This window comes from Lygodium microphyllum, chromosome 3 (assembly GCF_053477565.2).
Source record: "Lygodium microphyllum isolate KBCC chromosome 3, Lygodium_microphyllum_v1.1.10, whole genome shotgun sequence".
In the NCBI taxonomy this organism is placed as follows: Eukaryota; Viridiplantae; Streptophyta; class Polypodiopsida; order Schizaeales; family Lygodiaceae; genus Lygodium; species Lygodium microphyllum.
Genome location: NC_141137.1, coordinates 26,594,957 through 26,607,315, shown reverse-complemented (window position 1 = coordinate 26,607,315; position 12,359 = coordinate 26,594,957).

The window sequence follows — 12,359 nt, the reverse complement described above, 5'->3', positions numbered from 1 at the left end:
CTACAAATAGCATATAGATTAATTATATATACTGTTGAATAATTAGTGAAAAGGGTTGCTTTGTGTATTACTATGTACTTGTTGTGAAAGGTTGTAGAAGACTTGCTTCTTGTTTTGTATCAATTTTGTGTTAATGGAAGAGAACAATGAAAACCCCATCATTAAAAATCTAGAGAAGAATAATTATGCATCATGAAAGTTTCGTGTGTGACGAACTTTCTTATTGAAAAAGGCCTTTGTCAGTTCGCTTTAGGTGAAGAAAAAGAGCTAAAGTTGAGTAATCCTACGACTATGGATGAATTAAAGGCATGGAAAGAATGAAATATAAAGGATAAAAAGATGATGTATTGTCTACCTGAAATCATAGATAATACTATGCTAGAGCAAATCAAAAATATAGAAACTTCACATGCAACTTGGAAAATATTTGAGAATATATATTCACTAAATACAAAGGTATGGAAGATTCAACTCAAGAGGTGAATACTTTGAAGAAAGGGAAAATGTCTAGCAATGAGTATGTTTTGAAGATGAGGAGCATTGCAGATACTTTGGCAACTATTAATGCAATGACTGATGATGATGATTTGCTTTCATCTACTTTGGGTGGCGTTAAATAATGAGAAGACTTAGAAATCATTTGTCACTTTTATATATGTATGAAAGCCATTTCCAGATTTTGATGAGTTGGTCTCTCTCATGATCACTAAAAAGATCAACATGCAAGATGAATCATTTGAAATAAATGGTAAATAGTTCCAAGCTTTTTACTCAGGTTCAAGAAGGGAACCTGGTAGATCCTCTTTAAGAGGTTGTTGTATGGGATGTGCTCGTGAGAACCAATAAAATAGGTTAAATCAGTAATTCTATGAAATATAGGTTTCAAGAGGCCATGGAAACTTTGGAGGCAAGGGGAGCTCTAGAAAACAAGGTGGACAATAGGGTTTTGGAAATTCTAGTATTATTGAAAGCTACCCTCTCACGAACTAGAATAATCACAAAACCGAGGACAAAGCACACAAAATCTATGTGTATGGCTCTACCATTGATCTCAAAAACTAAAAAGAAACCATGAATCTCTCTCTTAATAATGAACGAATTTGTCATCTTCATCCATAGCTTCAACCATTATGCACAAAAGAAAGAGCAAAAGGGGGAAAGAGGAATTTTTGCACAAAAGACAGAGAAGAGAGGAGAGAGAAGATTGGAACCATAAAGGGAAAATGTGTGAATCTTGGAAGAAAGGAGAGAAAGAGGCACAGCCGTGCACTCCACCCACCTTTTCCCCAAAACACACAACCCTTCATATTTTTATTATTTCTTTGATTTTTAATTTGATACATTTGTATTTGTAAGGCTTTAGCCTTCTCATTTCAATTCTTTCTAACCTTTTGTAAATGCATGCACATTCACTTTCTCATTTCAATTCTTTCTAACCTTTTGTAAATGCATGCACATTCACTTTTGTGTATACTATTTATTAATGATGGATGTGGATGTGGCCCCCTCATGTCTCTATCTTTTTTTGGTGATTTTGCAACAAGTTAGTATTATTCTCTTGACAAAAAATGAAAATATGATGCATGCTTGGATTCTTTTGTGCCTTGTTTTTATGCTTCTTTTGGGTGTCATCAATTTTTTGTCGTTATTATGGTAAAGCAAGTCATATTGCATCCCATTGCTATACTAAGAAGGATGATATCTGTAGTGGTAACTTGTAACAATGAAACTATATATTGTCATCATGATAAAATGAAGACAAAAATGAGTGTATGTTTGTTATGTAGCATATGATGAATGCTATTATAGGAAAGGGACACATGATGATGTATGATATATCAATTCAAGTGTATCTAATTATATGACCAATCATGATGAATGGTTTAGAGAGATGCAGGATTTACAAAATCCAAGTTATGTGTAGATGGATAATGATTCATGCCACCTAATTTTACATATTGGAAATGTTTCCTATCCTTGCATGATGGCTGGACAAAGAGGTTGTCACAAACGTATTATATATACTATCAATCAAAAATAATTTAGTGTATATTAGCTAAATGATAGAGCAAGGGTTGCAGGTTCAATTTAATGCAAAAGGTTGTTTTGTAGAATACTTTAATAATAAGTACAAGTTGGTCTCAAAAGGAAGAAGAGTTGGCCACATGTTCACTTTAGATGTTGAAATTTCTGCTATGAATGCTATTATGTATGCTAAAGAAAAAGGAGTGGTTGCACACATTGAAATATGGCATAAATATACAAGACTTGCAAATATAAAAAAGTTAAAATTAATGCAATTCAAAGGATTGGTTATAGATTTCTTACTTTTAGAGTTGCAAAATTTCATAGTGTATAAAGCATGTCAGTTTGGTAAGTAGACAAGACAACCTTTTTTGCATAATAGAGATATGAGTAGAAACATGCTTGTTATTGTGCATGCAGATGTTTGGGGGCCTACATAGAACATATCTCTTGGTGGCAGCAAATATTATGTTACAGGGTTATTGATTATTATTCAAGGAAGCTATGGGTATGTTTCATAAAGGAAAAGAGTGATGCATTTGAGCACTTCAAAACTTTCAAGGCTAATGTAAATAGGCTTGAAACTTAAGTGCTTGACATTAGATGGAGGGGGATCTCTCTAATGAGTTTACCGACTTCTTGAGGTCTCATGGGATAAAGAGACAGTTTACTTGTAGGTATACCCCACAAAAAAATAGAGTTGCAAAAAGAAAATGTATGCATATTCCAAAAGTTACACGGGTATTGATGGGAGCTAAAAAGAATATGCAAAAATATTTTTCATCTAAAGATATTTATACTACTATTTACATTATGTACAAAACTCCCACAGCTATAGTTCATGGGATAACTCTAGAAGAATGTTTTACATGCAAAAAGTCCCATGTGTCACACTTGAAAGTGTTTGGCTATATTGCGTATATTCATGTGCTAGATGGATACAAAAGAAGTTTGATCCAAAGGCTAAAAAATAAATTTTTATTAGATACTCTTTAGAGTAAAAAATGTATCATAGTTATAACCCTATCACAAGTGAGTTCAGAGTGAGCAAGGATGTTATTTTTTAGGAGATAAGTAGGTTGTATGCATCTAATGGTGATGCATTAGATGATGATGATCATCATCATCATGATAGTCATGTGTAGAAAGAAAATCAAGAATCAGAGAGCCTTAGTGGACCAAAAATATCATCTGCTACTATATCTATAGATAGCCCTTGGTCTGGTAGACTAAAAAGTAGCCCCATATCTTTAGATATACCTACAAGTATTATAGGTAAAGACAAAGGAAAAAAGAAAGTGTCATATGGTAATGATGCATCTACTAGTCATTTGGGATTTGATGGAGATTCTAGCAGTTTAGAGAGTTTGGATGATAAGCATGTACAAAGAGCACATGGTAATGTAAAGGCTCAATGGTATATAGGTCTAGAAGGAACAAATACTATGTTAAAAGATTTAATTTTAAATGTTTTTCCACTCACCATTATGCTTATATGGTAAAGGTGGTTGAGAATGTTGAAACCACTTGCTTTGAGGATGTTGTTGGTTATGCTCATTGGGATGCAATAATGGATGAGGAGATAGTTGCATTAGAAGCCAATAAGACTTGGGATCTAGTATCATTGCCTAAGGGGAAAAAAGCTATTGGTTATAAGTGGGTTTACAAAAGCAAACATAATGTAGATCGTTCTGTTAGCATGTATAAGGCTAGGCCGGTTACAAAAGACTATGCTCAAACATATGGTATAGATTATAAAGAGACGTTCAATCCAATTGCTAGAATGGCAATTGTTAGATGTGTGATTGCTTTGGCAGCATAGCCAAAGGTTGGAGTCTACAGCAAATGAATGTCAATAATATATTCTTGTTGGTGAACTGCAAGAAGAGGTGTATATGGAGTAGCCAGTAGATTATGAGGATTTAGAGCATCCCCCATATGTGTGCAGGTTAAAGAAGGCACTCTATGGGTTGAAGCTAGCACCTAGAGCATGGTCTAATAAGATCAGAGAGTATCTTATCAACATTGGCTTTTATATTTCTAATGTTGATCACTCACTTTATGTGAGAAAGGGAGATGTAGGTTTGGTCATCATAGTCATCTATGTGGATGACTTGATTATTATAGATGACAGTGATAGTAAAATACTAAAGTTAAGGACTTTTTGAAGGAGAAGTTTGAGATAAAGGATTTGGATGAGCTGAGATATTTTCTTGGTATTGAGGTAATCAGATGTGATGATGGTATATGGCTGTCCCAAAAGAAATATGGCTTGGATATGTTGTTCTAGTATGGTATAATAGAATGTAAGCCTCTTTTAGTGCCATTGGAGAAAAATATAAAGTTGAGTGATAATGTTGCATATGAGATAGAAAACCCTACTATGCTCAGAAGGATAGTAGGAAGTTTGATTTACATGACTATCATAAGGCTAAACTTGAGCTATGTTGTCGGTCATGTCAATGGATTTATGCAGATGCCTAGAAAGCCTCACTTTGATGCAGCTAAATGCATATTGAGGTATGTGAAGTTCACTTTGCATTTTGGACTTTTTTATGAGGTAGGTAAGGATATACATGTGTTTAGATACATAGATACAGATTGGGATGGTAACATATCTGATAGAAGATCCACTAGCGAAAGCAAATTCATGTAAGGATATACAAGTGTTTAATACAGAGATACAAATTGGGGTGGTAATATGTCTAACATAAGATCTACTAACAAATTCATGTTTTCCCTTGGTAGTGCAGTAATTACATGGAGCAACAAAAAGAAGCCCCTACGGTTACTTTATCGAGTATAGAGGCTGGGTATAGAGGTGTTGTTATGGCAGCATGTGAGGTGGTATGGCTACAAAAGTTATTGGGTGATTTGGATGTGTAAGGCGATGCTCCAGTTATCATTCACTATGACAACATGAGTAGCATACAACTAGTTAGGAACCCAATGTTCCATGCTAGCATTGATATTGGCCTTGTTTGTGTTAAATATCACTTAGAATGGTTGGAGTACCTAAAAGCCATGGATTATAATCAGTTGCAATCCTATACTTTGGACCTCACTTCCAACTCTTACTTGTTCACTACTGCGTACTCAAAAGACCTATCCTTTTATGCTCCACCAACATCCGCAGAGTCTAACTTAGGGTCAAATGCTAGCACTAACTCAGATCCTGAAAATACATTCGCCTACCCTAGCTCCCTATTCCAAGATAAACTTGCCAGTTTACTTGATAAGAAAACATCTTAAGAAAGCTCATGAGAACCCTACTAACTCTGACGCAAGCTCTCAATGTAAGCCACAGGATCTCCTAAATGCTTTACTCAATCAAAGAAAGGGGATTAGATTGTCATTATGCTTGGTGCTAAATGGTAGGGCACAACTAGCAAATCTTTTGAAGGCCCAGCTAAAGTAAAGCAAGTTGACCTTGCTGTGAATGGAGAAACACCTAAACTAGCCTTTATTATTGAGGATTTAAGCAAGAAATATGAGGAGGTGCTCATTTGGTCACTCAAGGAGTTTCGTAATGTGTTTGCCTAGAATTACACAGATCTCAAAGAAGTGTCACCTCACGTACTTAAGCACACTCTTCCCATGTGGTCACATGCTAAACCTATCTAGCAAAGGCCATATCCCATGATTCCTCACTACACTCAGCATGTGAAGGAGGACTTGGACAAATTGCAGAAAGTAGGATTCATATATGAGATTGAGCATATGGGCCGAGGTAACATCTATTGTTATGGTACTTTAGAAAGAATGGAAAAATTCAAGTATATGTCAATTATCAAAAGGTCAATGCTGTGACCAAACACAACCATTATCCATTGCCCTATACAGATTACACAACTAAGAGAGTAGCTAGGAAGGAGGCTTCTAGCTTCCTAGATGGATTCTCCGGATACAATCAGGTTCATGGTTACCTAGATGACTTGCATAAGATTACTTTTGCCCCACTGAGTGGGGGGTCTTTGCTTACATTGTCATGCCATTTGAGCTAACCAATGCACCTACCACCTTTCAATGATTGATGTACACCATCTTTAAAGACATGTTATGTAAGTGGCTTGAAGTCTTTGTTGATGACCTCTGTGTCCATACCATTTTGGGGAAGAGCACTTTAGCCAAGCCTCACCTTATCTTTGAAAGATGTTGACAATAGTAGCTTTCCCTAAATCCACTGAAATGTCAATTTTAGGTAAAGCATGGCATTGTTTTAGGACAATTTGTGTCCATGAATGGCATTGTCACTAATGCAACTAAGATCAATGTTATTATGGATCTTCTATGCCTCCCACTAATCAGAAGGATATCCAATGCTTTCTTGGGCATACTAGCTATTATCGCCGCTTTGTTCTAAACTATGTTATTATTGCCAAGCCACTTTATAAGCTTTTGGTTGTGTGGAAATGAACTGTTGAATGTCAAGATGCCTATGAGACCCTAAAGAAGGCTCTTATCTCTACACGCATTTTATGAGCCCTGAATTGGACAATCCAATTCTATGTTCACATTGATACATCCAAGATTGCCATTGGAGCTATTTTGTGCCAACCAAATGAACATAACATGGACTTTCTAGTGAGCTTTGCAAGTAGCAACTCATTGAGGTTGAGATGAATTATTTTAGCACTAAACGGGAAGGTTTAGCAATTGTTTGTGCAATTAAGAAGTTTTGACAAGATTTTCTTGCCACTCCCTTCACGTTTTTTGTTGATCATCAAGCTCTACTTTATCTTGTAAACAAGTCATCTGTTACATGTAGAATTGCCAAATGGTTATTGCTTTTGCCCAAGTTTGACTTCTCTATGGCTATGTGGAAAGGAAAGCACCATTACATGGATGATCACATGTCTCAATTGACCAATTTACCTGATGCCCATTAGTTTCAACTTGAACAAGAGGCCCAATTGTTCAAGGCTAACCTCACACCCCATTTGGACAAATGATATTATTACTATTTGGAAGAATGAAATTCATGAATGTCCCATTGAGAAGGCTCGTCTCACTCGCTTATTGATTAATACTCGACCCTAGCAAATGAGTACTAGTCAACTTTATTGACTAAGGCATGATGGTCTTCTTCGGCGATGCATGTGTGAACATGACATGAAGTGTGTGTGCTCCAAGAAGCCCATGGAGGCATTGCTAGTGGACATTTTGATGGTCAGGCTATGTAAGGTCTTACAGGCCCAGTTGTGGTGGCCCACCTTGTTCAAGAATGCAGTATGCTTTGTCAAGCATTGTGATGAGTGCTAGCATACAAAAATTCATATTTGCAAGGATAAGATAGAGCTATCACTTGTCATTACTAGACAAACTTTTGAAAAATGGAGGATTGACTTTATAGAACCTATCACTCCAGCTGGCTAGTATTCACAAGTATGTTACATCATTGTGGCAATCGACTATTTGACTAAATGGGATGAGACCCACAAGAATGATGCCCATAAAATGGCTAAGTTCTTATGGGGACAAGTGATTTCTCACTTTAGCTACCCGATTGAGTTGGTTAATGATTAGGGGACTCACTTCTTGAATGAAATCATTGAGCATTTACTCTCTACCTTTCCAATTATCCACTACAAGTTATCTTTATACTATCCTTAGGCCAATTGCCAAGGTTGAGTCCACTAACAAGATTTTCTTTAATGTTTTGACCAAGACTATTTTTGCTTAGCACTCTGATTGGGATAACAAGCTTGCGGCTACCCTTTGGGCCTACTGTACAACTTTCAAGAGTGCAACTCACCAAGCTCACTCCGACTCACCTATGGCACTAATGTTATTATGCTAGTTGAGTTTCTAATCCCTAGTCTTTGCATTGTAAAACAAGAGCTTTGGGAAGGCTAGTGTGCTTGGACCAATTTACCTTCTTGTAGAGTTGGAACGCCTAACTGAAACTTGCCTTTTGGTCAAACATGCCCTCCTTGTTGCTCAAAAGGCCTAATGTAAGACCTAGTTTGATAGACATGTGCAAAAGCATTCCTTTGATAAAGGTGACTTGGTGCTCTTGTATTCTCTTAAAGGCCATAAGTAGATATTGAAACTTTGAGGCCTAGGACCGTATCGCATTCATCAAGTTAGCAGGAGAGGCAATGTCTAGCTCGAGACCCTAGAGGGGGAAGGCATTGGATACTTCAATGGCACTCGTATTAAGAAGTATTACCCCCTAAGCCATTACTCACATGAACACCCCATGCATCCTCTTGATGTTACTGTCAGCATGGTCATGGCAGTGAACAAATATGGTACGAGCAACTTGAGTAGAAGGCTAACACTCATAAGTTGACTTCACCTAGTCCCACGTAGACCTCCTATTCATTTTTCAATGTATGGTATGTTTCCATCTCTTTAAATTACCCTGAGGATGACCCTATCATTCCTCTATCCTTCTTCAAATCCAGTTGATTGCTCCCAAGAGAGTGACTAGTGATACCCTCATTGATGAAGGTTCCAACTTCAACACCCTTCCATATAATCTTTGGATGGATTTGGATCAACCCACTTTGACACCCACTTACACTAAGCTTCACCCCTATGGTGGCCAACCCTATGCATCATTGGGTAAATGTATTCGAGACCACCATCATTGAGTTACTCCTATTAGTCGAGCCTCAATCCCCACTGAGAAGTCTACTAACTTCCAATGGCGACCTCAACTTCCATTATCGGTTCTATCTCCACCTTCATCAACCTCAATACCAGTGAATAGGAAGCCCATTCAATGTTGCAAGAATCCTCTAAATCCCACAATTTCCTTGCATTGGGTGGCACGTGCTCTCTTGGCAGCTCAGGGCTATTACAAGGGTAATGCCTTCATTTGGATTCCCAAATAATCTACATTTTTATCTATCACTTTTCCTCGGGCTTCCTCCACACTTTCCTTAGGCAGATCCAAGTGCCAAACTTCCTATCTCTGAGCTTCTCATTCTAATGAAAAATCCCAAAGTCTCATCAAGAATTAGACTCTACATCCCCTTATGCTCCACATACACAATCATTTCCTATGGAGTCACCTATATTGCCTCACTTTGACTCACCATCCCCATCTATTGCTCTCGATCTGTCTACTAATCCTATTCCCACACCCACCCTTGATCCCTCAGAGGTCATTTGAGGCATGCTTCTCTTTGTCTCTCTCTCTCTCTCGGCCAATCCACTAGTTGGATCAGGCAGCCCAAGCTAAAATCTAGCATGAATGAGGGAAACTAGTCCAAACTCATCTTCAAATTAGCTCCACTGCTCTTGATCCACCTTTTGGTCTAAAACCTTTGCTCATGTGTCACTCTCTCAGTAGCATGATGGTGGAGACTTGGCCATGAAGGAAAACTCCTCAGATACTAGTTGGTTACTCCAATTTGACTCTATGTTTACCACCTTTGCAAAATTGTTTACTATAATTAACTTCAACCTTGCTGACAATGAGGCACTTGAACTTGCTACTCGATGGAATCCCACTTAGGAGGAGCATGAACATCTCTTTCGCAAATGTCTCTTGGTGCAACCTGAATATGCCAAGACTCTTCCTCAGAAGCATCTCTAGTCCTCCCACTTCATATATTCTTATGCTCTAATGACCAAATGTGATGATGATGATACGATTGCAAATCTTACAGCCAACCCCACCAGTTCTAATCCTTGCTTACACTACAAGTATGGCTATCAGCTTGAGATTGCTCATGTTGGCAATGCCAATCAATTTTGGCATTAATTTTTTATAAACAAGCAAAGGTATTGTTTGACTATTATTGTATTTTCTTGTTTTGGTCAATTGAAAATTTCTCAAGATGTGGTCTTATTTTTTTATTAAGCAAATGGCAAGTTCACAATTTGAAATGTCTACATTGGTGGCTATTGAGGAGTCTCACTAGGACAAGGGAGTGTTCACCACAAAGCAATGCAAGGAGTTTGGTCTAGAGACTAGTTTACGGAGATTTTGAGCTTTGAAGCTCTAACCTAGAAAACATTATCAACAAGTATCCTAAAGTTAGGGAGTTGGTAGTTGAATGTAGGCTAAACAACTATATATAGGCAACCAATGGTCCTATTTGCTTTGCCACTTGCTACAACTTTGTGCAAAACTATGATCCTAAAACTAAAACAAGTGTGATAAAATATAGAAAAGAAGGAAAAATAAAGCAGGGAACTAGCACTCACTGCAGAATTGGTAGAATGAGCCCTAGGTCTCCACCAAGGGAATGGGAAACATGGTAACCTCCATAAAACTCCTTTGGTGGATCAAAGGTGGGATGATAAGCCTAGTGTCAACTCATATGGATTGTTGTTTTCGACCATTGAGTAGGAGGATCTTAGGGCCATGGCACAAGTTTTCCACTACTTGTTTACTTACAACAAGACCATCACTCATATAGAAAGGATTCCCAAGGGCTTTATGGAGGATATTTTATCTAACAAGATAGTTGAGGAGAATTTGAATGAAATCTTGTTGGAACAAGTTTGTGAGACCCTCACCAAGGTACATGTGGTTCTTTCCAAAACTCTTCATGAGAAGCTCACCACTGTTGAGACCAAGTTGGGCATGATCAACTTTGGTGGTGCTCTCACTAAGATTATCACTATAACTCTAGAACTCTCGAAGTCATTACATATGGCTCCAACTATAGTAGGGTGGGTCAAAAGGACTAAAGACCAAGGGAGAAACATGATCCAAGTACCAAGAAATCACTTAAGATGATGAGCTAAAAAGGAAGTAAGAAAGGAATATATCCCAAAGAGCACACCTAGCCATCAAGGAGTCGCCAGATGAAGTGCCACATAGAAGGAAACACTCCAAAAGAAGGAGGCCACATCCATCTAGAGGACCTCTGAAGGCAACAAAAATGAAGCCTTGAACTCACGGAGAATTGATGAAGAAATTGATAGAAACATAAGAGACTCTGACAAATAACTGGGGAAGGCTTTGGAAGAATAATCATGTCTAGGAGATTTTTAGATACTGATGACCACTCTCCAAATCAGGGATGTACGAATCAGTCAGTTGGAAAAGAGTACACAGTAGGAGGATGTGACTACCCGTGCAAAATAGTAAAAAAGTATTGAGACTTCAACTAGAATACACGAGGACATTAGTGAACTCGGGTGGTCTTGGTCCATTAGAGCTCTTATGTGAGGAGCTAAAACATAACAAAGAAGTGGCAATTCAAGAAAAGTTGAAAGTGCAAAAAAAGTATGATGAAGAGAGAACATCTCATCATGGGTTTTTGAGGAACTCAACCCAATAATTACATGACCTATAGATCCAGATTACGTAGCACAACAAGGAGATGGAGAGGCTGAGAGGACAGTTGCAAGAAGTTGAGATCACAAGGAAAAGGGAAGAGATTACCCATGCTCAAGTTGCAAATCTTATGGTCCATCTAGAGGAAGAAAAGGCAAGGAAAATAGCTCTCACTAGAAAGTTAGCAGAAGCATATCAGACTGGATCTATCATGAGAAGTAGGAGGAGACCATCATTTTTTATTTCAATCTCTACAACTATGCCAAATTCAAAACACCCTTACCACTTAGTACAATGCAAAAGCTCATTAAAGTGGGAGAGAACATAGCCAAGAAGTGGTTGAAGAAATAAGATAGATTGACTTTGAAAGTAGCTTGTAAGATTCCCAACGAGAAGAACAAGAGGGAGTATCTCACTAAATAGCCATGAGAGGTGTGGAATCTTCAACCAAAATGGAGATATCCTATCCTCGAAGCAAATGAAATGGCCCTTTCTACCTTTTGCTACTCAAATCGAAAGATTGATGTGCTCCATTTCCCTTATCCAAGAAGGTATAAAAGAGACTATGATGCTCAAAAGCATAGCATATATAACTTTCCCAAAATTCACAATCTCAATGCTCCATATGAGAGTAAAATCTATCACTTCATGTTGCGTAATCTACTACTCTCTTTCAACACTTACAGTAGCAAAACCAACTCCCTATAAGGATGGCCTACTACCTTTGTTCTTCGACGTCAACATAGGGATTGATTGTGTTGCCATGGCAAGGCTTCTTCTTCAAGCTATAATATTTCCATCTTATTGTGTAGCCTTACTCGAGGATATGGTGGACAACAAATTTGCCTAGTATATACACCCCTTCTATCCAAAATCGCCCATTTACCCCCAAACCTTTCTTAAGCCATATCTTTTGATCAAAGGTTATCTTTCACACACCTTGCACCCACTCCCTGAGAAGTGAATCACTTGTACATCCACCCAAAAAAAAAAAAGGAAAAAGCAATGAAACAAAAATAGAGCAAAAGCTCCATAAGTAGTTAGGTACACTCACACTTTTGGACTAGCCTAGATCCCACAAAGGGGATAG